We start from the raw sequence: 26,703 nt of genomic DNA on the forward strand, positions 1-26,703 counted from the left end.
ACTAAGTATAATCACCACAGTCCTCTCACACATCCTATCTATTAGTTGGGTGCAAGAGAATGACTGGGTGTGACGTAGAGGGGAGGAGCTATATAGCAGCTCTGCTTGGGTGATCCTCTTGCACTTCCTGTTGGGGAGGAGTTAATATCCCATAAGTAATGATGACCCGTGGACTGACTACACTTAACAGGAGAAACCTAGTTTAGTCCGTAAGACTACCTTATCTGCATGGAAAATAAGGTAAGGCGAAGTGTATTGCAACGCCGAGAGTTCAGACACTCTACGAGCTGAAGAAATAGCAACAAGAAATAAAACTTTCCAAGATAACAATGCAACATCTAAGGAATGCATAGGTTCAAATGGAGCCCCTTGAAGAACTTTGAGAACTAAATTCAGACTCCATGGAAGAGTAACTGGTTTGAACACAGGCCTGATCCTAACCAAGGCCTGACAAAATGATTGTACATCTGGGACATCAGCCAGGCGTTTGTGTAACAAAATAGATAAGGCAGAGATTTGACCCTTTAGGGAACTTGTCGACAAACCCTTCTCCAAACCTTCTTGGAGTAAAGATAAAATTCTGGGAATCCTAATTCTACTCCATGAGTAGCCCTTGGATTCACACCAATAAAGATATTTACGCCATATTTTATGGTAAATCCTTCTAGTTACAGGCTTACGAGCCTGAATCATGGTCTCTATGACCGAATCAGAAAAACTCCGCTTGGATAGGATTAACTGTTCAATCTCCAAGCAGTCAGCTTCAGAGAAACTAGATTTGGGTGAAGGAAGGTCCTTCCTCAACGGAAGTCTCCAAGGTGGCAGGGATAACATGTCAACCAGATCTGCATACCAAATCCTGCGAGGCCAAGCAGGAGCAATGAGGATCACTGGTGCCCTCTCCTGCTTGATTCGAGCAATGACCCGAGGAAGAAGCGCAAACGGAGGCAATAGGTATGCAAGTTTGAAGGACCATGAAACAGCCAGAGCATCTATCAGCTAGGCCTGGGGATCCCTGGACCTCGACACGTATCTCGGGAGCTTGGCATTCTGACGAGATGCCATGAGATCAAACTCCGGCCGACCCCATTGAAGAATCAGGTTGGAGAACACCTCCAGATGTGGTTTCCACTCTCCCGGATGAAAAATCTGCCTGCTCAGAAAGTCCGCCTACCAGTTGTCCACCCCTGGGATGTGGACCGCTGACAGATGGCAAGAGTGGACCTCCGCCCACCGAATTATCTTGGCTACCTCGGACATCGCTAAGGAACTCCTCGTTCCTCCCTGATGATTGATGTAAGCCACTGTCGTTATGTTGTCCGACTGGAATCTGATGAACTGGCCCGAAGCCAACTGAGGCCAGGCCAGAAGAGCATTGAAGATCGCCCTCAGTTCCAGGATGTTGATAGGAAGAACAGACTCTGCCTGAGTCCACACTCCCTGAGCCTTTAGGGGACCCCAGACAGCTCCCCACCCTAAAACATAATTTATGCTTACCTGATAAATTTATTTCTCTTGTAGTGTATCCAGTCCACGGATCATCCATTACTTATGGGACATTAACTCCTCCCCAACAGGAAGTGCAAGAGGATTCACCCAGCAGAGCTGCCACATAGCTCCTCCCCTAACTGCCATTACCAGTCATTCGACCGAAAACATGCAGAGAAAGGAAAAACATAGGGTGCAGTGGTGACTGTAGTTTAATGGAAAAATTACCTGCCTTAAAGCGACAGGGCGGGCCGTGGACTGGATACACTACAAGAGAAATAAATTTATCAGGTAAGCATAAATTATGTTTTCTCTTGTTAAGTGTATCCAGTCCACGGATCATCCATTACTTATGGGATACCAATACCAAAGCTAAAGTACACGGATGACGGGAGGGACAGGCAGGCTCTTTATACGGAAGGAACCACTGCCTGAAGAACCTTTCTCCCAAAAACAGCCTCCGAAGAAGCAAAAGTGTCAAATTTGTAAAATTTGGAAAAAGTATGAAGAGAAGACCAAGTTGCAGCCTTGCAAATCTGTTCAACAGAAGCCTCATTCTTAAAGGCCCAAGTGGAAGCCACAGCTCTAGTAGAATGTGCTGTAATTCTTTCAGGAGGCTGCTGTCCAGCAGTCTCATAGGCTAACCGTATTATGCTACGAAGCCAAAAGGAGAGAGAGGTAGCCGAAGCTTTTTGACCTCTCCTCTGACCAGAATAAACGACAAACAGGGAAGACGTTTGTCGAAAATCCTTAGTTGCCTGTAGATAAAATTTCAGGGCACGGACTACATCTAGATTGTGTAGCAGACGTTCCTTTTTCGAAGAAGGATTAGGACACAAAGATGGAACCACAATCTCTTGATTGATATTCCTGTTAGTGACCACCTTAGGTAGGAACCCAGGTTTAGTACGCAGAACTACCTTGTCTGAATGAAAAATCAGATAAGGAGAATCACAATGTAAGGCAGATAACTCAGAGACTCTTCGAGCCGAGGAAATCGCCATTAAAAACAGAACTTTCCAAGATAACAACTTGATATCAATGGAATGAAGGGGTTCAAACGGAACCCCCTGTAAAACATTAAGAACTAAGTTCAAACTCCATGGTGGAGCAACAGTTTTAAACACAGGCTTGATCCTAGCTAAAGCCTGACAAAAAGCTTGAACGTCCGGAACTTCTGACAGACGTTTGTGTAAAAGAATGGACAGAGCTGAAATCTGTCCCTTTAAGGAACTAGCGGATAAACCCTTTTCTAAACCTTCTTGTAGAAAAGACAATATCCTCGGAATCCTAACCTTACTCCATGAGTAACTCTTGGATTCGCACCAATATAAGTATTTGCGCCATATCTTATGGTAAATCTTTCTGGTAACAGGCTTCCTAGCCTGTATTAAGGTATCAATAACTGACTCAGAAAAACCACGTTTTGATAAAATCAAGCGTTCAATTTCCAAGCAGTCAGCTTCAGAGAAATTAGATTTTGATGTTTGAAGGGACCCTGGATCAGAAGGTCCTGTTTCAGAGGTAGCGACCAAGGTGGACAGGATGACATGTCCACTAGATCTGCATACCAAGTCCTGCGTGGCCATGCAGGCGCTATTAGAATCACTGATGCTCTCTCCTGTTTGATTCTGGCAATCAATCGAGGAAGCATCGGGAAGGGTGGAAACACATAAGCCATCCCGAAGGTCCAAGGTGCTGTCAAAGCATCTATCAGAACCGCTCCCGGATCCCTGGATCTGGACCCGTAACGAGGAAGCTTGGCGTTCTGTCGAGACGCCATGAGATCTATCTCTGGTTTGCCCCAACGTCGAAGTATTTGGGCAAAGACCTCCGGATGAAGTTCCCACTCCCCCGGATGAAAAGTCTGACGACTTAAGAAATCCGCCTCCCAGTTCTCCACTCCCGGGATGTGGATTGCTGACAGGTGGCAAGAGTGAGACTCTGCCCAGCGAATTATCTTTGATACTTCCATCATTGCTAGGGAGCTTCTTGTCCCTCCCTGATGGTTGATGTAAGCTACAGTTGTGATGTTGTCCGACTGAAACCTGATGAACCCCCGAGTTGTTAACTGGGGCCAAGCCAGAAGGGCATTGAGAACTGCTCTCAATTCCAGAATGTTTATTGGTAGGAGACTCTCCTCCTGATTCCATTGTCCCTGAGCCTTCAGAGAATTCCAGACAGCGCCCCAACCTAGTAGGCTGGCGTCTGTTGTTACAATTGTCCAGTCCGGCCTGCTGAATGGCATCCCCCTGGACAGATGTGGCCGAGAAAGCCACCATAGAAGAGAATTTCTGGTCTCTTGATCCAGATTCAGAGTAGGGGACAAGTCTGAGTAATCCCCATTCCACTGACTTAGCATGCACAATTGCAGCGGTCTGAGATGTAGGCGTGCAAAGGGTACTATGTCCATTGCTGCTACCATTAAGCCGATCACCTCCATGCATTGAGCTACTGACGGGTGTTGAATGGAATGAAGGACACGGCATGCATTTTGAAGCTTTGTTAACCTGTCTTCTGTCAGGTAAATCTTCATTTCTACAGAATCTATAAGAGTCCCCAAGAAGGGAACTCTTGTGAGTGGAAAGAGAGAACTCTTCTTTACGTTCACCTTCCATCCATGCGACCTTAGAAATGCCAGTACTAACTCTGTATGAGACTTGGCAGTTTGAAAGCTTGAAGCTTGTATCAGAATGTCGTCTAGGTACGGAGCTACCGCAATTCCTCGCGGTCTTAGTACCGCCAGAGAAGCACACAGAACCTTTGTGAAGATTCTCGGAGCCGTAGCCAATCCGAATGGAAGAGCTACAAACTGGTAATGCCTGTCTAGAAAGGCAAACCTTAGATACCGGTAATGATCTTTGTGAATCGGTATGTGAAGGTAAGCATCCTTTAAATCCACTGTGGTCATGTACTGACCCTTTTGGATCATGGGTAAAATTGTCCGAATAGTCTCCATTTTGAACGATGGAACTCTTAGGAATTTGTTTAGGATCTTTAAATCCAGGATTGGCCTAAAAGTTCCCTCTTTTTTGGGAACCACAAACAGATTTGAGTAAAACCCTTGTCCCTGTTCCGACCGTGGAACTGGATGGATTACTCCCATTAATAAAAGCTCTTGTACGTAGCGTAGAAACGCCTCTTTCTTTATTTGGTTTGTTGACAACCTTGACAGATGAAATCTCTCTCTTGGGGGAGAGTATTTGAAGTCCAGAAGGTATCCCTGAGATATTATCTCTAGCGCCCAGGGATCCTGGACATCTCTTGCCCAAGCCTGGGCGAAGAGAGAAAGTCTGCCCCCCACTAGATCCGTTCCCGGATCGGGGGCCCTCAATTCATGCTGTTTTAGGGGCACCAGCAGGTTTCCTGGCCTGCTTGCCCTTGTTCCAGGACTGGTTAGGTCTCCAGCCTTGTCTGTAGCGAGCAACAGATCCTTCTTGTTTTGGAGCAGAGGAAGTTGATGCTGCTCCTGCTTTGAAATTCCGAAAGGAACGAAAATTAGATTGTCTAGCCTTAGGTTTGGCTCTGTCTTGAGGCAGGGCATAGCCTTTACCTCCTGTAATGTCAGCGATAATTTCTTTCAATCCGGGCCCGAATAAGGTCTGCCCTTTGAAAGGTATATTAAGAAATTTAGACTTAGAAGTAACGTCAGCTGACCAGGATTTTAGCCACAGTGCTCTGCGCGCCTGAATGGCGAATCCGGAATTCTTAGCCGTAAGCTTAGTTAAATGTACTACGGCATCTGAAATAAATGAGTTAGCTAACTTAAGAGCTTTAAGCCTGTGTGTAATCTCATCTAATGGAGCTGATTCAAGTGTCCCTTCCAGAGACTCAAACCAAAATGCTGCTGCAGCCGTGACAGGCGCAATGCATGCAAGGGGTTGCAATATAAAACCTTGTTGAACAAACATTTTCTTAAGGTAACCCTCTAACTTTTTATCCATTGGATCTGAAAAGGCACAGCTATCCTCCACCGGGATAGTGGTACGCTTAGCTAAAGTAGAAACTGCTCCCTCCACCTTAGGGATCGTTTGCCATAAGTCCCGTGTGGTGGTGTCTATTGGAAACATCTTTCTAAATATCGGAGGGGGTGAGAACGGCACACCGGGTCTATCCCACTCCTTAGTAACAATTTCAGTAAGTCTCTTAGGTATAGGAAAAATGTCAGTACTCGACGGTACCGCAAAATATTTATCCAACCTACACATTTTTTCTGGTATTGCAACTGTGTTACAATCATTCAGAGCCGCTAACACCTCCCCTAGTAATACACGGAGGTTTTCCAGCTTAAATTTAAAATTTGAAATATCTGAATCCAATCTGTTTGGATCAGAACCGTCAGCCGCAGAATGAAGCTCTCCGTCCTCATGTTCTGCAAGTTGTGACGCAGTATCTGACATGGCCCTAACATTATCAGCGCACTCTGTTCTCACCCCAGAGTGATCACGCTTACCTCTTAGTTCTGGTAATTTAGCCAAAACTTCAGTCATAACAGTAGCCATATCCTGTAATGTGATTTGTAATGGCCGCCCAGATGTACTCGGCGCCACAATATCACGCACCCCCCGAGCGGGAGATGCAGGTACTGACACGTGAGGCGAGTTAGTCGGCATAACTCTCCCCTCGTTGTTTGGTGAAATGTGTTCAATTTGTACAGATTGACTTTTATTTAAAGTAGCATCAATACAGTTAGTACATAAATTTCTATTGGGCTCCACTTTGGCATTAGCACATATAGCACAGATGTCTTCCTCTGAATCAGACATGTTTAACACACTAGCAAATAAACTAGCAACTTGGAAATACTTTTCAAGTAATTTACTATAATATGAAAACGTACTGTGCCTATAAGAAGCACAGAAAGAGTTATGACAGTTGAAAGTTAATAAACTGAAAGGTTATAGCATCAAATCTTTGTAAAAAACACAATTTTAGCAAAGGCTTGTTCCCATTAGCGAAGGATAACTAACCCTGATAGCAGAAAAAAAAGTTACAGAAATAAACGTTTTTTATCACTGTCAACTACAATCTCACAGCTCTGCTGTGAATGATTACCTCCCTCAAAACAAGTTTTGAAGACCCCTGAGTTCTGTAGAGATGAACCGGATCATGCAGGAAATACGAGCTTCTGACTGAATTTTTTGACCTCCCCCTCACACACAACAGTGAGAGAGATCAGTAAACTGTCATAAATTAAATAAAACAACTGCCAAGTGGAAAAAATAATGCCCAAAACATTTTATTCACCCAGTACCTCAGAAAATGAAACGATTTTACATGCCAGCAAAAAACGTTTAACATAAATTAAGTGTTATTAAAGAGCCTGTTGCCAGTCCCTGCAAATTAGGCTAAAGTCTTATGCACACAGTATAATTCCAGTGAAGTGCCATTCCCCAGAATACTGAAGTGTAAAATATACATACATGACAGCCTGATACCAGATGCTGCTACTGCATTTAAGGCTGAGTTTACATTATATCGGTATGGCAGAATTTCCTCATCAATTCCATTGTCAGAAAATAATAAGCTGCTACATACCTCTTTGCAGATTAATCTGCCCGCTGTCCCCTGATCTGAAGTTTACCTCTCCTCAGATGGCCGAGAAACAGCAATATGATCTTAACTACGCCGGCTAAAATCATAGTAAAAACTCAGGTAGATTCTTCTTCAAATTCTACCAGAGAAGGAATAACACACTCCGGTGCTATTATAAAATAACAAACTTTTGATTGAAGGTATAAAACTAAATATAATCACCATAGTCCTCTCACACATCCTATCTAGTCGTTGGGTGCAAGAGAATGACTGGTAATGGCAGTTAGGGGAGGAGCTATGTGGCAGCTCTGCTGGGTGAATCCTCTTGCACTTCCTGTTGGGGAGGAGTTAATGTCCCATAAGTAATGGATGATCCGTGGACTGGATACACTTAACAAGAGAAAAGGCTGGCGTCTGTTGTCACAATCACCCAGGAAGGTCTGCAAAAGCAGGTTCCCTGGGATAGATAATCCAAAGACAACCACCATTGAAGAGAGTCCCTCGTCTCCTGTTCCAGGGTTATTCGAGGAGACAAGTCTGCATAATCTCCATTCCACTGCCTGAGCATGTTTAACTGCAGAGGCCTGAGGTGAAACCGAGCAAACGGGATGATGTCCATTGCCGCCACCATCAGTCCGATTACTTCCATGCACTGAGCGACTGACGGTCGAGAATCGGACTGAAGGGCTCAACAGGTATCTAGAATCTTTGATTTCCTGACCTCTGTCAGAAAAATCCTCATAGATATAGAATCTATTAGAGTTCCCAAGAAAGTTACCCTTGTCTTCGGAATTAAGGAACTCTTTTCCAGATTTACCTTCCACCCGTGAGATCTCAGGAAGGATAGCACAACGTTGGTATGAGATATTGCTTGTTGACAAGATGGCGCCTGGATTAGAATATCGTCCAGATAGGGCACCACCGCAATGCCCCGCGGTCTTAGAAATTCAATCAGCCAATCGTATTGAACTCGCATTCTATTGGCTGATCGGAACAGCCAATAGAATGCGAGTTCAATACGATTGGCTGATTGGATCAGCAAATCGGATTGAACTTCAATCTGATTGGCTGATTGCATCAGCCAATCAGATTTTTTCTACCTTAATTCCGATTGGCTGATAGAATTCTATCAGCCAATCGGAATTGAATGGACGCCATCTTGGATGACATCCCTTAAAGGAACCTCCAATCGTCGTTAGTCCGTCGGGGAAGGAGGATGTTCCGTGTTGGAGGGATGAAGATGGATCCGGAAGAAAGAAGATAGAAGATGCCGCTTGGAAGAAGACATCGCCGGGATGGAAGACCTCTTCTTTGCCGCTTGGATCAAGACTTTGCCCGGATGGAGGACATCTTCTTGCTCCGCTTGGATGAAGAATTCGGCTCGGCTGGGTGAAGACGACTCAAGGTAGGGAGATCTTCAGGGGGTTAGTGATAGGTTTTTTTAAGGGGGGTTTGGGTGGGTTAGAGTAGGGATAGTTCATCCAATGTAGGGAAAAATAAGCGCTCCAAGCCCACAGATGTATAAAAATTCAATATTTATTCCAAACTTTGTTAAAATCATACAAGATTAGTTAAAAAGTGGTAAGCACAGTAGTGCAAAAACAAGTTGAAGAACAGGTGCAAAAAACAGCAAACGTTTCGTGCTCCACGCACTTGGTCACTGCTAATTGATGCACCTGTTCAATGCTCCTTTTATACCAAAAACCTTAAAGTGATATCACAAAATTACATCAACTTGTATTTTGCCATTCTGCAAGGGAGCCTATGACAAGAAACATTTTTTTCATATACATAAAATGTTATTTTATGAATATACAAGTTGATTCATATTTGTTAATGTGTGTCTATGTCTTATGAAAAAAATCTCTTATACACAATTATTAGATCTTTACTTCTATAGGAAAAAGTATGTACATAGCTTTATGAGACATATATCTTAAGAATTAGATGTGATCAGAGCCATGTTTCTATTGAGATTTAATTTAAACTATTATATTATTAAAATCCTAAATTTAAACAGTTTGAACTCTGATATGCAATAAATGAGCCTATGACAAGACACTAAGTTCTATAAACATCAAAATGAGTGTATGCATAACAATCTATGTTTTCTCATAAAAGAAAAATAAAGTTAGAAGTAATAGTGAGAAATCGACTCTTATCAAAATATTTTCTTATTTTTTCATTCTTTTTATAGAAATGAGCCCATGACAAGAGTCATACCTCTAAATTCAAAAATTTACTTAAACATGAAATGGTTAAACAGAAAATAGGATACTTATTATTTGGTAAATAAGTCTAAGTCCCTTCTCATGTTAAGGCCCTCAGGATGTGTGGTCTGTAGATTGAACATCCACATAATTTCTCTTTTGTCAAGTGTTTTCTCTCTATCACCTCCTCTTCTCCATAGTGGGACAAAATCTATCCCCTGTAGGATAAGAGCAGATGTGTCTGCGTTATGTAGTACCTTAAAATGCCTTGATACAGGTGTGTCTGAGTCCTCATCCTCTATGGAGCGCAAGTGCTCCAAAAACCTCTCTTTTAGCGGTCTCTTTGTTTTTCCTGTGTATTGTTTGTGGCAAATTTTACATGTGAGAAGATAAACTACATGAGTGGTTGAACAGTTGATATAATGATGTATCTTAGAAGTCTTATTGGTAATGGTGGAATTAAATTCCTCTCCTTCCTTAACAAAATCACAAGTGGTGCATATAGGGCGTCTACACTTATAAAAACCCTTTCTCTGTTTTAACCAGCAAGATGTTCTATTGGTTCTTACATCTGATGGAGAAATGAAATTTGTTACCGTTTTACCTCTTCTAGATACAAAATTGCAACCCTCTTTGAGAATCTCCTTAAGGATAGGGAGTACAAAATAGGTATGGAATCTTTAATAATATTGCACACCTTAGTGTATTCCATACTATAAGTTGTAATGAATTTAATCTTGCTATTTTCTGATGTTCTTTTCTGTTTATTTCTATATTTCAGCAAGTCTTGTCTGGGAGTTAAATCTACACTAGATTTTGCCTCTTTCAGCAACTTCTCACTGTAGCCTCTATCCATGAACCTTTTTGTTGCTTCTTCTGACTTCGCCTGATATTCAACCTCATTAGTGCAATTTCTTTTAATTCTGGTATATTCCCCCTTAGGGATACCGTTCACAACATGTCTTGGATGGCATGAATTGTACTTAAGGATAGTATTCCCAGCTGTAGACTTCCTATATATAGTAGTCTCAACAGTATTTTTGTCTGTGCTCATTAATGTGATATCAAGAAAATGTATTTCTTTTTCACTCTGCTCACTAGTAAATTTTAAATTAAAGTTGTTATTGTTCAAATATTTACAAAAATCCTCTGCCTCTTGCTGATCTCCCTCAAACACAAACAACAGATCATCTATATATCTGTAAAACTGGATAATCCTATCCTTGAAGGGATTTCTATCTCCAAAGACGTGGGACAGCTCCCACCAACCCATAAAAAGGTTGGCATATGAGGGGGCGAATTTGGCCCCCATGGCTGTCCCACGTCTCTGGAGATAAAAGCTGTTCTGAAACAGAAAAAATTATGGCTCAAAAGATATTCAATTGCCCTTAATATAAAGATTTTAGTAGGAGATGTAAAATTTGTATTCTGTTCCAAAAAGTGTTCTATTGCTTCTATTCCCTTCTCGTGTTGTATAGTTGTATACAATGAGGAGACATCTGCTGTAATAAATCTATATGTGGATTTCCATTTTAGATTTTGTATTTTGTTTAGAAGGGCCGTAGTGTCCTGTATATAACTAGGCAAATCCCTAACTAGGGGTTGTAAAAATGAATCAATTAACTCTGACATGGGTTCATTCAAAGAATCAATGCCCGCTATGATGGGTCTACCCTGTGGGCTCTGAAGATTCTTGTGCGTTTTAGGAAGGTAATGAAAAACAGGAATTACTGGCAATTTTGGAATAATCCTTTCCTGGACTGATTTATTTATGATGTTATTATATCTTGCATACAAAACAAGATTAGTCAGTTCATTCCTGTATTTCACTGTGGGGTTGTCACTCAATTTAATATACACTTCCCTGTCATTTAATTGTCTCATGGATTCTGCAACATAGTCATCCTTATTAAGGACGACCACGTTGCCTCCCTTGTCAGATTGCCTGATGACAAGTGATTCATCAGATGCCAATCTTTTTACTGTTTCTCTCTCATTTTGAGTGAAGTTAGTTGGTAGTTTGTTCCTGTTTTGGGTAGTTTGTAATCCCCTTAATCTCTCCTCCACTGTTTTCTGAAACGTATCCAGAATTTTAGGTCTAGTGTGTATGGGATAAAAGTGACTTTTATTCTTGACATGACTTAATGATATATCTGTCTCACATAATAAGCCCTCCATATGACTGTCACCTTCGTGTTGTAACTGTTCCAGGTCCAAAAGACTACATATATCTGAAAAGTCACTTAACCCCTTAGGTTCACATTTATCAATTTGGCTAACCTTATTTTCATTCTGATCCTGATCTTCATTGAAACCAAAATAATGTATGCACAAAGTTAAATTGCGTACAAACCTATTAATATCAAGAATAGTTTCAAAAATGTTAAAATGATTATCAGGAACAAAGTTCAAACCTTTAGACAAAACCTGTATATCAGTATTGGTGAGATTTTTACTTGACAAATTCATAACATCATTGTTTAAGCATATTTTTTCTGAACATTCTGGGAACGTGTGGGATAAATCCTGTGTCTCTTGTTCTTTTCTTCTCCTTTTCTGGTTAGCTTGATTGCTCTTTCTCCCTTTCCCCCTTCTGCCACGGTGGGTTGTTTTTTTCTTACAGACGGTGCAGTTTGGCGCGTCTCGTTTTTGGAGACTAAAATGTCTGTTTCTTCTGCCCCAGACTGTCCTTCTCCTTCTAACATGAGCGCATACGATTCTTCCCCTGCTTCTCCTTCAGAGGAGTCATATTCATACTCAGTGTCTGTGTCTGCAAATGTAACTGCTTTGCCCTTTTTATTGGAATTATTGTTTTTGTTCTTATTATATCTTCTGTTATATCTGGGTTTGGTCTGATCATCCTGACTCCAACGATACACCTGTTTTTGATCATAGTCCCTCTTGTCTCTGAGCATTTTTCTGGATTTGAATTGCCAAAGTTCTTGTTTAAAGGCAATCATATTTCTTTCAAACTGTTGATCATATTTTTTTAAATTTTGATCATGTTGATGACATCTTAGTTTGTTCTGTAATTCTTTTAATTCAATCATAATATCTCTCCTTTGTTCTTTTTTATATTGAATTAACAAATCCATAAGTGCAAAAGAACAGGTGTCTAGTATTATGTTCCACTTGCTAATGAACTCAGTGTTATTAACTATAAAAGAGGGAAACTTGCGTATCCTTAGTCCCCTAGGTATACGCTTCTCATGAATATATAATAAAAAAGACCTTATGTCTAATTCCAATTTAATATCTTTTTTGCGCAGTTCATCTATATCAAAAAACAAACTGTCCAGTGTATATGCTATGTCTTTATATAATTCTGAAGTATCTTCCTTAAAGTCACCCAAAACATATGAATATTCAGTTTCTTGATCCATACTGGATACCCTTACAAAGAATGTTTGAAAAGTATTGTGCTATACCACTTTATTTTAATCACTTATTGTAAATAATCTTACCCTCCTCGTCTTCAGCCTATGTCAGTCCCTTATTATCTCCTTATTTCCTCTCTATGTTGTATCTTTGTATTGCCTCTTATGCAAACATATGTTTCATTGATAATTGTATGTGCTTCATATATGCACCAAACAATCCAGGCAATTGAGAAACATTAGAGCTGATGATAATATTATAAGGGAATGTTTACCTTGTCTGTGTCAAGCGCCCTGCGTGAACATAATGAGCGCTCCCTCTGTATCCTCAGCCGTTACTTCGATGTAGCACTGTGATGTTTTCCTTCACCTACATCACTGTGTAGAAGTCATGCTCCGACGCTCTCTGCAGTCTAGCAATGCTGCTGCGGCATGTATTGATGACGACTTCCGGCTTCCGGTTACCCCCGGCTGCTCCTAGGCAGGTATTGCAGAAAGATCCAAGATACACATCTGTGGGCTTGGAGCGCTTATTTTTCCCTACATTGGATGAACTGTTGCTATTTGTGCGTGTGCAGACGCACTGGGAACATTTATTTGCCGCCTAGGATGCTATTTATATTTTTATATCACTTTTCATATATACCCTCACTCCATCAGTGCCTATTATAGATTTGGATTTGTTTTTACATACCCCAGAGGCGCTCCGTTAAGCAGGTTTATTTTGTATCTTGGATCTTTCTGCAATACCTGCCTAGGAGCAGCCGGGGGTAACCGGAAGCCGGAAGTCGTCATCAATACATGCCGCAGCAGCATTGCTAGACTGCAGAGAGCGTCGGAGCATGACTTCTACACAGTGATGTAGGTGAAGGAAAACATCACAGTGCTACATCGAAGTAACGGCTGAGGATACAGAGGGAGCGCTCATTATGTTCACGCAGGGCGCTTGACACAGACAAGGTAAACATTCCCTTATAATATTATCATCAGCTCTAATGTTTCTCAATTGCCTGGATTGTTTGGTGCATATATGAAGCACATACAATTATCAATGAAACATATGTTTGCATAAGAGGCAATACAAAGATACAACATAGAGAGGAAATAAGGAGATAATAAGGGACTGACATAGGCTGAAGACGAGGAGGGTAAGATTATTTACAATAAGTGATTAAAATAAAGTGGTATAGCACAATACTTTTCAAATATTCTTTGTAAGGGTATCCAGTATGGATCAAGAAACTGAAGATTCATATGTTTTGGGTGACTTTAAGGAAGAAACTTCAGAATTATATAAAGACATAGCATATACACTGGACAGTTTGTTTTTTGATATAGATGAACTGCGCAAAAAAGATATTAAATTGGAATTAGACATAAGGTCTTTTTTATTATATATTCATGAGAAGCGTATACCTAGGGGACTAAGGATACGCAAGTTTCCCTCTTTTATAGTTAATAACACTGAGTTCATTAGCAAGTGGAACATAATACTAGACACCTGTTCTTTTGCACTTATGGATTTGTTAATTCAATATAAAAAAGAACAAAGGAGAGATATTATGATTGAATTAAAAGAATTACAGAACAAACTAAGATGTCATCAACATGATCAAAATTTTAAAAAACAACAATTTATGCTTACCTGATAAATTTATTTCTCTTGTGGTGTATCCAGTCCACGGATCATCCATTACTTGTGGGATATACTCATTCCCAACAGGAAGTTGCAAGAGGACACCCAACAGCAGAGCTGTAATATAGCTCCTCCCCTAACTGTCATAGCCAGTCATTCGACCGAAAACAAGCCGAGAAAGGAGGAACCATAGGGTGTAGTGGTTACTGTAGTTTAAATTTAAAAATTACCTGCCTTAAAATGACAGGGCGGGCCGTGGACTGGATACACCACAAGAGAAATAAATTTATCAGGTAAGCATAAATTGTGGTTTCTCTTGTAAGGTGTATCCAGTCCACGGATCATCCATTACTTGTGGGATACCAATACCAAAGCTAAAGTACACAGTTGAAGGGAGGGACAAGGCAGGTACTTAAACGGAAGAAACCACTGCCTGTAAAACCTTTCTCCCAAATATAGCCTCCAAAGAAGCAAAAGTATCAAATTTGTAAAATTTTGAAAAAGTATGAAGCGAAGACCAAGTCGCCGCCTTGCAAATCTGTTCAACAGAAGCCTCATTTTTAAAGGCCCAAGTGGAAGCCACAGCTCTAGTGGAATGAGCTGTAATCCTTTCAGGAGGCTGCTGTCCAGCAGTCTCATAGGCTAAGCGGATTAAGCTTCTTAGCCAAAAAGAAAAAGAGGTTGCCAAAGCCTTTTGACCTCTCCTCTGTCCAGAGTAGACAACAAACAAAGCAGATGTTTGACGAAAATCTTTAGTAGCTTGTAAGTAAAACTTTAAAGCACGGACCACGTTCAGATTGTGTAACACAAGGATGGAACCACAATCTCTTGATTGATATTCTCGTTAGATACCACCTTAGGTAAGAACCCAGGTTTGGTACGCAGGACTACCTTATCCGTATGAAAAATCAGATAAGGAGAATCACATTGTAAGGCAGATAGCTCAGAGACTCTACGAGCCGAGGAAATAGCTACCAAAAAAAAATTTTTTCCAAGATAAAAGTTTGATATCTATGGAATGAAGAGGTTCAAACGGAACTCCTTGAAGAACCTTAAGAACCAAGTTTAAGCTCTATGGTGGAGCAACAGGTTTAAACACAGGCTTGATTCTAACTAAAGCCTGACAAAATGCCTGAACGTCTGGAACATCTGCCAGACGCTAGTGCAAAAGAATAGACAGAGCAAAAATCTGTCCCTTTAAGAAACTAGCTGACAATCCTTTTTCCAAACCTTCTTGGAGAAAAGATAAAATCCTAGGAATCCTGACCTTACTCCATGAGTAACCCTTGGATTCACACCAATAAAGATATCTACGCCATACCTTATGGTAAATTTTCCTGGTGACAGGCTTTCGTGCCTGTATTAAGGTATCAATAACTGACTCGGAGAAGCCACGCTTTGATAAAATCAAGAGTTCAATCTCCAGGCAGTCAACCTCAGAGAAATTAGATTTGGATGGTTGAAAGGACCCTGAAGTAGAAGGTCCTGTCTCAGAGGCAGAGACCATGGTGGAAAGGATGACATGTCCACTAGATCTGCATACCAGGTCCTGCATGGCCACGCAGGTGCTATCAGAATCACCAATGCTCTCTCCTGCTTGATCTTGGCAATCAGTCGAGGGAGCAGAGGAAACGGTGGAAACACATAAGTCAGGTTGAAAGACCAGGGCGCTGCTAGAGTATCTATCAGTGTCGCCTTGGGATCCCCGGACCTGGATCCGTAACACGGAAGCTTGGCGTTCTGGCGAGACGCCATGAGATCCAGTTCTGGTTTGCCCCAACGGAGAATCAGTTGTGCAAATCGCTCCGGATGGAGTTCCCACTCTCCCGGATGAAAAGTCTGACGACTTAGAAAATCCGCCTCCCAGTGCTCTACATCTGGGATATGGATAGCTGATAGGTGGCAAGAGTTAATCTCTGCCCAGTGAATTGTTTTTGAAACTTCTAACATCTCTAGGGAACTTCTTGTTCCCCCTCGATGGTTGATGTAAGCTACAGTCATGATGTTGACCGACTGAAATCTGATGTACCTCAGAGTTGCTAACTGAGGCCAAACCTGAAGAGCCTTGAATATCGCTCTTAGTTCCAGAATATTTATTGGAAAGAGAGACTCCTCCTGAGTAAACGATCCCTGAGCCTTCAGGGAGTTCCAGACTGCACCCCAACCTAGAAGGCTGGCATTTGTTGTTACAATAGTCCAATCTGGCCTGCGAAGGTCATACCTTTGGACAGATGGACTCGAGATAGCCACCAGGGAAGAGGATCCCTGGTCTCTTGGTCCAGATTCAGTTGAGGGGCCAAATCTGTGTGATCCCCGCTCCACTGACTGAGCCTGCATAGTTTCAGCGGTCTGAGATGTAAGCGTGCAAACGGCACTATGTCCATTGCCGCTACCATTAAGCCGATTACTTCCATACACTGAGCCACCAAAGGGCGCGGAATGGAATGAAGAACCCGACAGGAATTTAGAAGCTTTGATAACCTGGACTCCGTCAAGGTAAATTTTCATTTCAACAGAATCTATCAGAGTCCCTAGAAAGGAAACTCTTGTGAGTGGGGATAGAGAACACTTTTCCTCGTTCACTTTCCACCCATGCGACCTCAGAAATGCCAGTACTACGTCCATATGAGACTTGGCAATTTGGAAGTTTGACGCCTGTATCAGGATGTTGTCTAAATAAGGGGCTACTGCTATGCCCCGCGGCCTTAGGACCGCCAAAAGCGACCCTAGAACCTTTGTAAAGATTATTGGGGCTGTAGCTAATCCAAAGGGAAGAGCTACAACTGGTAATGCCTGTCTTGAAAGGCAAACCTGAGAAACCGATGATGATCTTTGTGTATCGGAATGTGAAGATAAGCATCCTTTAGATCCACTGTAGTCATATATTGACCCTACTGGATCAGTGGTAGGATGGTACGAATAGTTTCCATCTTGAATGACGGAACTTTGAGGAATTTGTTTAAGATCTTTAGATCCAAAATCGGTCTGAAGGTTCCCTCTTTTTTGGGAACCACAAACAGATTTGAGTAAAAACCCTGTTCCTCCTTTGGAACTGGATGGATCACTCCCATAACTAGGAGGTCTCGTACACAGTGTAAGAATGCCTCTCTCTTTCTCTGGTTTGCAGATACTTGTGAAAGGTGAAATCTCCCTTTTGGGGGGGAAGCTTTGAAGTCCAGAAGATATCCCTGGGATATAATTTCCAACGCCCAGGGATCCTGAACATCTCTTGCCCACGCCTGGGCGAAGAGTGAAAGTCTGCACCCTACTAGATCCGTTACCGGTTAGGGGGTCGTTCCTTCATGCTGTCTTAGAGGCAGCAGCAGGCTTTTTTGACCTGCTTACCTTTTTTCCAGGTCTGGTTTGGTCTCCAGACCGTCTTGGATTGAGCAAAAGTTCCCTCTTGTTTATTATTAGAGGAAGTTGATGACGCACCTGCCTTGAAGTTTCGAAAGGCACGAAAATTAGACTGACTGTTTGGCCCTAGATTTGGACCTGTCCTGAGGAAGGGCATGACCTTTTCCTCCCGTGATATCAGCAATAATCTCCTTCAAACCAGGCCCGAATAGGGTCTGCCCCTTGAAGGGAATGTTAAGTAGCTTAGATTTTAAAGTCACGTCAGCTGACCATGATTTAAGCCATAGCGCTCTGCGCGCCTGTATAGCAAAACCAGAATTCTTAGCCGTTAGTTTATTCAAATGAACAATGGCATCAGAAATAAAATAATTGGCTAGCTTAAGTGCTCTAAGTTTGCCAAGTATGTCATCCAATGGAGTCGCTACCTGTAAAGCCTCTTCCAGAGACTCAAACCAGTACGCCGCAGCAGCAGTGACAGGGGCAATGCATGCAATGGGCTGTAGGATAAAACCTTGTTTAATAAATATTTTCTTAAGGTAACCTAATTTTTTATCCATTGGATCTAAAAAAGCACAACTGTCCTCAACAGGGATAGTAGTACGCTTTGCTAGAGTAGAAACTGCTCCCTCCACCTTAGGGACTGTCTGCCATAAGTCCCGTGTGGTGGCGTCTATTGGAAAACATTTTTCTAAAAATAGGAAGGGAAGAGAACGGCACACCTGGTCTATCCCATTCCTTATTAATAATTTCTGTAAACCTTTTAGGTATTGGAAAAACATCAGTACACACCGGCACTGCAAAGCATTTATCCAGTCTACACAATTTCTCTGGCACTGCAATGGTATCACAGTCATTCAGAGCAGCTAAAACCTCCCTAAGCAACACGCGGAGGTGTTCAAGCTTAAATTTAAATGTAGAAATATTAGAATCAGGTATCTTTCCTGAGTCATTAACATCACCCACTGACTGAAGCTCTCCTTCCTCAGCTTCTGCATATTGTGAGGCAGTATCAGACATGGTTCTTAAAGCGTCAGTATGCTCTGCATTTTATCTCACCCCAGAGCTATCTCGCTAACCTCTAAGTTCAGGTAGTCTGGCTAATACCGCTGACAGTGTATTATCCATGACTGCTGCCATGTCTTGTAAAGTAAACGCTATGGGCGCCCTAGATGTAGTTGGCGCCATTTGAGCGTGAGTCCCTTGGGCGGGAGTCAAAGGGTCTGACACGTGGGGAGAGTTAGTCGGCATAACTTTCCCCTCGTCAGATTCCTCTGGTGATAATTTTTTTTAAAAAAGAATATGATCTTTATTACATAAAATGAAATCAGTACATTTGGTACACATTCTAAGAGGGGGTTCCACCATGGCTTTTAAACATAATGAACAAGGAGTTTCTTCTATGTCAGACATATTTGTACAGACTAGCAATGAGACTAGCAAGCTTGGAAAACACTTTAAATCAAGTTAACAAGCAAATATAAAAAACGGTACTGTGCCTTTAAGAGAAACAAATTTTGTCAGAATTTGAAAAACAGTGAAAAAATGCAGTAAATCAAACGAAATTTTTACAGTGTATGTAATAGGCTAGCAGAGCATTGCATCCACTTGCAAATGGATGATTAACCCCTTAGTTCAAAAAACGGATAAAAAAAAATGAAATAGACGTTTTTTAACAGACACAAAGAACTGCCACAGCAAGCTGTGGCCCTACCTTCCCCAATAAACAACTTTGGAAAGCCTTTGGGCCCTTTAGAGATGTCCTATAGCATACAGGGTACTCCTTAGGGAAGCTGGATGTCACAGTTTGTAATTTTAACTGCACCAACTGTAACTTTTATACTATAACAGTGGAAAGCCTCATTAAACTGTTTCTAGTCAAAATTTAAGCCAGCCATGTGGAAAAAAACTAGGCCCCAATAAAGTTTTATTACCAAAGCATAAATAAAAACGATTAAACATGCCAGCAAACGTTTTATATTGCAATATCATAAGGGTATTACCCCTGGGAGTAAGCATGATACCAGTCGTTATTAAATCACTGTATTCAGGCTTAACTTACATTAATCCGGTATCAGCAGCATTTTCTAGTGTTTTCCCATCTCTAGAAAAAATTATAACTGCACATACCTGATAGCAGAATAAACTGCACGCCATTCTCTCGCTGAAGTTACCTCATCTGTGTAATTCCCTCAGACATATGTGAGAACGGCAATGGATCTTAGTTACAACCTGCTAAGATCATAGAAACCTCAGGCAGATTCTTCTTCTATTTACTGCCTGAGATAAAATAGCACAACTCCGGTACTATTTAAAAATAACAAACTTTTGATTGAAGAAAATAAACTAGCTATATTTAACCACTCTCTCCTACAACGACCTAGCTTGTTGAGAGTTGCAAGAGAATGACTGGCTATGACAGTTAGGGGAGGAGCTATATTACAGCTCTGCTGTTGGGTGTCCTCTTGCAACTTCCTGTTGGAAATGAGAATATCCGACAAGTAATGGATGATCCATGGACTGGATACACCTTACAAGAGAAATATGATCAACAGTTTGAAAGAAATATGATTGCCTTTAAACAAGAACTTTGGCAATTCAAATCCAGAAAAATGCTCAGAGACAAGAGGGACTATGATTAAAAACAGGTGTATCGTTGGAGTCAGGATGATCAGACCAAACCCAGATATAACAGAAGATATAATAAGAACAAAAACAATAATTCCAATAAAAAGGGCAAAGCAGTTACATTTGCAGACACAGACACTGAGTATGAATATGACTCCTCTGAAGGAGAAGCAGGGGAAGAATCGTATGCGCTCATGTTAGAAGGAGAAGGACAGTCTGGGGCAGAAGAAACAGACATTTTAGTCTCAAAAAACGATACGCGCCAAACTGCACCGTCTGTAAGAAAAAAACAACCCACCGTGGCAGAAGGGGGAAAGGGAGAAAGAGCAATCAAGCTAACCAGAAAAGGAGAAGAAAAGAACAAGACACACAGGATTTATCCCACACGTTCCCAGAATATTCAGAAAAAATATGCTTAAACAATGATGTTATAAATTTGTCAAGTAAAAATCTCACCAATACTGATATACAGGTTTTGTCTAAAGGTTTGAACTTTGTTCCTGATAATCATTTTAACATTTTTGAAACTATTCTTGATATTAATAGGTTTGTACGCAATTTAACTTTGTGCATACATTATTTTGGTTTCAATGAAGATCAGGATCAGAATGAAAATAAGGTTAGCCAAATTGATAAATGTGAACCTAAGGGGTTAAGTGACTTTTCAGATATATGTAGTCTTTTGGACCTGGAACAGTTACAACACGAAGGTGACAGTCATATGGAGGGCTTATTATGTGAGACAGATATATCATTAAGTCATGTCAAGAATAAAAGTCACTTTTATCCCATACACACTAGACCTAAAATTATGGATACATTTCAGAAAACAGTGGAGGAGAGATTAAGGGGATTACAAACTACCCAAAACAGGAACAAACTACCAACTAACTTCACTCAAAATGAGAGAGAAACAATAAAAAGATTGGCATCTGATGAATCACTTGTCATCAGGCAATCTGACAAGGGAGGCAACGTGGTCGTCCTTAATAAGGATGACTATGTTGCAGAATCCATGAGACAATTAAATGACAGGGAAGTGTATATTAAATTGAGTGACAACCCCACAGTGAAATACAGGAATGAACTGACTAATCTTGTTTTGTATGCAAGATATAATCACATCATAAATAAATCAGTCCAGGAAAGGATTATTCCAAAATTGCCAGTCATTCCTGTTTTTCATTACCTTCCTAAAACGCACAAGAATCTTCAGAGCCCACAGGGTAGACCCATCATAGCGGGCATTGATTCTTTGAATGAACCCATGTCAGAGTTAATTGATTCATTTTTACAACCCCTAGTTAGGGATTTGCCTAGTTATATACAGGACACTACGGCCCTTCTAAACAAAATACAAAATCTAAAATGGAAATCCACATATAGATTTATTACAGCAGATGTCTCCTCATTGTATACAACTATACAACACGAGAAGGGAATAGAAGCAATAGAACACTTTTTGGAACAGAATACAAATTTTACATCTCCTACTAAAATCTTTATATTAAGGGCAATTGAATATCTTTTGAGCCATAATTTTTTTCTGTTTCAGAACAGCTTTTATCTCCAGAGACGTGGGACAGCCATGGGGGCCAAATTCGCCCCCTCATATGCCAACCTTTTTATGGGTTGGTGGGAGCTGTCCCACGTCTTTGGAGATAGAAATCCCTTCAAGGATAGGATTATCCAGTTTTACAGATATATAGATGATCTGTTGTTTGTGTTTGAGGGAGATCAGCAAGAGGCAGAGGATTTTTGTAAATATTTGAACAATAACAACTTTAATTTAAAATTTACTAGTGAGCAGAGTGAAAAAGAAATACATTTTCTTGATATCACATTAATGAGCACAGACAAAAATACTGTTGAGACTACTATATATAGGAAGTCTACAGCTGGGAATACTATCCTTAAGTACAATTCATGCCATCCAAGACATGTTGTGAACGGTATCCCTAAGGGGGAATATACCAGAATTAAAAGAAATTGCACTAATGAGGTTGAATATCAGGCGAAGTCAGAAGAAGCAACAAAAAGGTTAATGGATAGAGGCTACAGTGAGAAGTTGCTGAAAGAGGCAAAATCTAGTGTAGATTTAACTCCCAGACAAGACTTGCTGAAATATAGAAATAAACAGAAAAGAACATCAAAAAATAGCAAGATTAAATTCATTACAACTTATAGTATGGAATACACTAAGGTGTGCAATATTATTAAAGATTCCATACCTATTTTGTACTCAGACCCTATCCTTAAGGAGATTCTCAAAGAGGGTTGCGATTTTGTATCTAGAATAGGTAAAACGATAGCAAATTTCATTTCTCCATTAGATGTAAGAACCAATAGAACATCTTGCTGGTTAAAACAGAGAAAGGGTTTTTATAAGTGTAGACGCCCTATATGCACCACTTGTGATTTTGTTAAGGAAGGAGAGGAATTTAATTCCACCATTACCAATAAGACTTCTAAGATACATCATTATATCAACTGTTCAACCACTCATGTAGTTTATCTTCTCACATGTAAAATTTGCCACAAACAATACACAGGAAAAACAAAGAGACCGCTAAAAGAGAGGTTTTTGGAGCACTTGCGCTCCATAGAGGATGAGGACTCAGACACACCTGTATCAAGGCATTTTAAGGTACTACATAACGCAGACACATCTGCTCTTATCCTACAGGGGATAGATTGTGTCCCACTATGGAGAAGAGGAGGTGATAGAGAGAAAACACTTGACAAAAGAGAAGTTATGTGGATGTTCAATCTACAGACCACACATCCTGAGGGCCTTAACATGAGAAGTGACTTAGACTTATTTACCAAATAATAAGTATCCTATTTTCTGTTTAACCATTTCATGTTTAAGTAAATTTTTGAATTTAGAGGTATGACTCTTGTCATGGGCTCATTTCTATAAAAAGAATGAAAAAATAAGAAAATATGTTGATAAGAGTCGATTTCTCACTATTACTTCTAACTTTATTTTTCTTTTATGAGAAAACATAGATTGTTATGCATACACTCATTTTGATGTTTATGGAACTTAGTGTCTTGTCATAGGCTCATTTATTGCATATCAGAGTTCAAACTGTTTAAATTTAGGATTTTAATAATATAATAGTTTAAATTAAATCTCAATAGAAACATGGCTCTGATCACATCTAATTCTTAAGATATATGTCTCATAAAGCTATGTACATACTTTTTCCTATAGAAGTAAAGATCTAATAATTGTGTATAAGAGATTTTTTTCATAAGACATAGACACACATTAACAAATATGAATCAACTTGTATATTCATAAAATAACATTTTATGTATATGAACAAAATGTTTCTTGTCATAGGCTCCCTTGCAGAATGGCAAAATACAAGTTAATGAAATTTTGTGATATCACTTTAAGGTTTTTGGTATAAAAGGAGCATTGAACAGGTGCATCAATTAGCAGTGACCAAGTGCGTGGAGCACGAAACGTTTGCTGTTTTTTGCACCTGTTCTTCAACTTGTTTTTGCACTACTGTGCTTACCACTTTTTAACTAATCTTGTATGATTTTAACAAAGTTTGGAATAAATATTGAATTTTTATACATCTGTGGGCTTGGAGCGCTTATTTTTCCCTACATTGGATGAACTGTTGCTATTTGTGCGTGTGCGCACTGGGAACATTTATTTGCCGCCTAGGATGCTATTTATATTTTTATATCACTTTTCATATATACCCTCACTCCATCAGTGCCTATTATAGATTTGGATTTGTTTTTACATACCCCAGGGGCGCTCCGTTGAGCAGGTTTATTTTGTATCTTAGAGTAGGGGTATGTGGGTGGTGGGTTGAAATGTTGGGGGGGGTATTGTATTTTTATTTTCAGGCAAAAGAGCTGATTACTTTGGGGCAATGCGGCAAAAAGCCCTTTTAAGGGCTGGTAAAAGAGCTGGTTACTTTGGTAGTTTAGAATAGGGTAGGGCATTTTTTTATTTTGGGGGGCTTTTTTATTTTATTAGGTGGCTTAGATTAGGTGTAATTAGTTTAAACTTCTTGTAATTCTTTTTTATTTTTTGTAATTTAGTGTTTTTTTTTGTATTATAGAATAGTTTATTTTATTGTATTTTAATTTAGCTAATTGTAGGTAATTTATTTAATTAATTTATTGAAAGTGTAGTGTTAGATGTATTTGTAACTTAGGTTAGGATTTATTTTACAGGTAATTTTGTACTTATTTTAACTAGGTAGCTATTAAATAGTTATTAACTATTTAATAGCTATTGTAACTAGTTAAAATAAATACAAAGTTGCCTGTAAAATAAATATAAATCCTAAAATAGCTACAATGTAATTATTATTTATATTGCAGCTATATTAGGGTTTATTTGATAGGTAAGTATTTAGTTTTAAATAGGAATAATTTAGTTAATTTTAGGAATATTATTTCATTTATTTTAAATTATATTTATGTTAGGAGGGTGTTAGGGTTAGAGTTAGGTTTAGGGGTTAATAACTTTATTATAGTAGCGGCGACGTTGCAGCGGGAGATTAGGGGTTAATAATTGTAGATAGGTGGCGGCGATGTTAGGGAGGGCAGATTAGGGGTTAATACAATTTATTCTAGTGTTTGCAAGGCGGGAGTGCAGCAGTTTAGGGGTTAATACATTATAGTGGCGGCGAGGTCCAGTCGGCAGATTAGGGGTTAATAAGTGTAGTTAGGTAGCGGCGACGTTGGGGGGGGCAGATTAGGGGTTAATAAATATAATATAAGGGTCGGAGATGTTAGGGGCAGCAGATTAAGGGTTCATAGGTATAATGTAGGTGGCGGCGGTGTCCGGTAGGCAGATTAGGGGTTAAAAAAATGTTTTAGAGTGGCGGCGATGTGGGGGGGGCCTCGGTTTAGGGGTACATAGGTAGCTTATGGGTGTTAGTGTACTTTGTAGCACAGTAGTTAAGAGCTTTATATTCCCGCGTTAGCCCATAAAGCTCTTAACTACTGACTTTTTTTGTCGGTAGGAGTGTTGTCGGTAAAGGGTCTACCGCTCACTTCTCCCAAGACTCCAAATACCGGCGTTAGGCAGATCCCATTGAAAAGATAGGATACGCAATTGGCGTAAGGGGATCTGCGGTAGCCTGGAATCGCGGTAGGGAAGTGAGCAGTAGACCCTTTCCTGCCTGACTCTAAATACCAGCGGGCGGTAAAAAGCAGCGTTAGGATCCCTTAACGCTGCTTTTGACGGCTAACGCCAAACTCTAAAACTAGGCCTTGAGGTCTAATATAGGTCTGAAGGTTCCCTCTTTTTTGGGAACCACAAACAGATTTGAATAAAAACCCTACCCCTGTTCCTGTACTGGAACGGGAACAATTACTCCCAGGGAGGAGAGGTCTCTTACACAATGTAAGAATGTCTCTTTCTTATCTGGTTTGCAGATAATCTTGAAAGAAGAAATCTTCCTCTGGGAGGAAAAATCTTGAACTCCAGTTTGTATCCCTGAGACACTATTTCTACCGCCCAGGGATCCTGAACGTCCCGAACTCAAGCCTGAACGAAGAATGAGAGCCTGCCCCCTACCAGATCCGGTCCTGGATCGGAGGCATGCCCTTCATGCTGTTTTGGATTCAACAGCAGGCTTCTTGGATTGTTTACCCTTGTTCCAAGGCTGGTTGGGTTTCCAAGTAGGCTTAGATTGCAAATAGTTTCCTTCCTGTTTAGAGGAGGAAAAGAAAGAATTTCCCATGAAATTTTGAAAGGAACGAAAATTACTTTGTCAACCTTTTTGTTTATTTCTCTTATCCTGAGGAAGGAGATGACCCTTACCTCCCGTGATATCAGAGATAATTTCCTTCAAGCCCGGTCCAAACAAGGTCTTCCCCTTGTAAGGAATTGCTAGAAGCTTAGACTTGGATGATACGTCCGCAGTGTTTTAACCATAAGGCTCTGTGGGCTAGGATAGAAAACCCTGAACTCTTAGCTGCCAATTTAGTAATTTGCAGAGAAGCATCCGTAATAAAGGCATTAGCCAACTTCAGAGCTTTAATCCTATCTTGGATCTCCTCTAAAGTGGTCTCAGTTCTGAGAGACTCAGACAGAGCATCAAACAAATAAGCTGCTGCACTAGTGACCGTAGCAATGCACGCAGCCGGCTGCAATAGCAGACCCTGGTGAACATAAATCTTTTTAAGTAGACCCTCCAACTTCTTGTCTATGGGATCTTTAAAAGCACAACTATCCTCAATGGGAATAGTAGTTCGCTTGGCTAGGGTGGAAATAGCTTTATCTACCTTAGGAACCATCTGCCAAGCTTCCCTGATAGGGTCCGCTATAGGAAACATCTTCTTGAAAATAGGAGATGGGGAAAAGGGAATACCTGGTCTCTCCCATTCCTTGGAAATAATCTCCGAAGTTTGCATCGGTACTGGAAAAACGTCTGAGTAAGAGGGAACTTCAAAATATCTGTCCAATTTACTCGACTTCGCAGGAGCG

The 26,703-nt window shown here is 40.5% G+C and overlaps 1 protein-coding gene across 1 annotated transcript in view; it reads right to left on the reverse strand.

Annotated features, from left to right (window-relative positions):
• LOC128636500 (RNA polymerase-associated protein CTR9 homolog) overlaps positions 1-26,703 on the reverse strand; it is a 741,649-nt gene that overhangs the window by 557,981 nt on the left and 156,965 nt on the right. The window lies entirely within an intron of this gene.

Source organism: Bombina bombina, chromosome 7 (assembly GCF_027579735.1).
Source record: "Bombina bombina isolate aBomBom1 chromosome 7, aBomBom1.pri, whole genome shotgun sequence".
NCBI classification, from domain to species: Eukaryota; Metazoa; Chordata; class Amphibia; order Anura; family Bombinatoridae; genus Bombina; species Bombina bombina.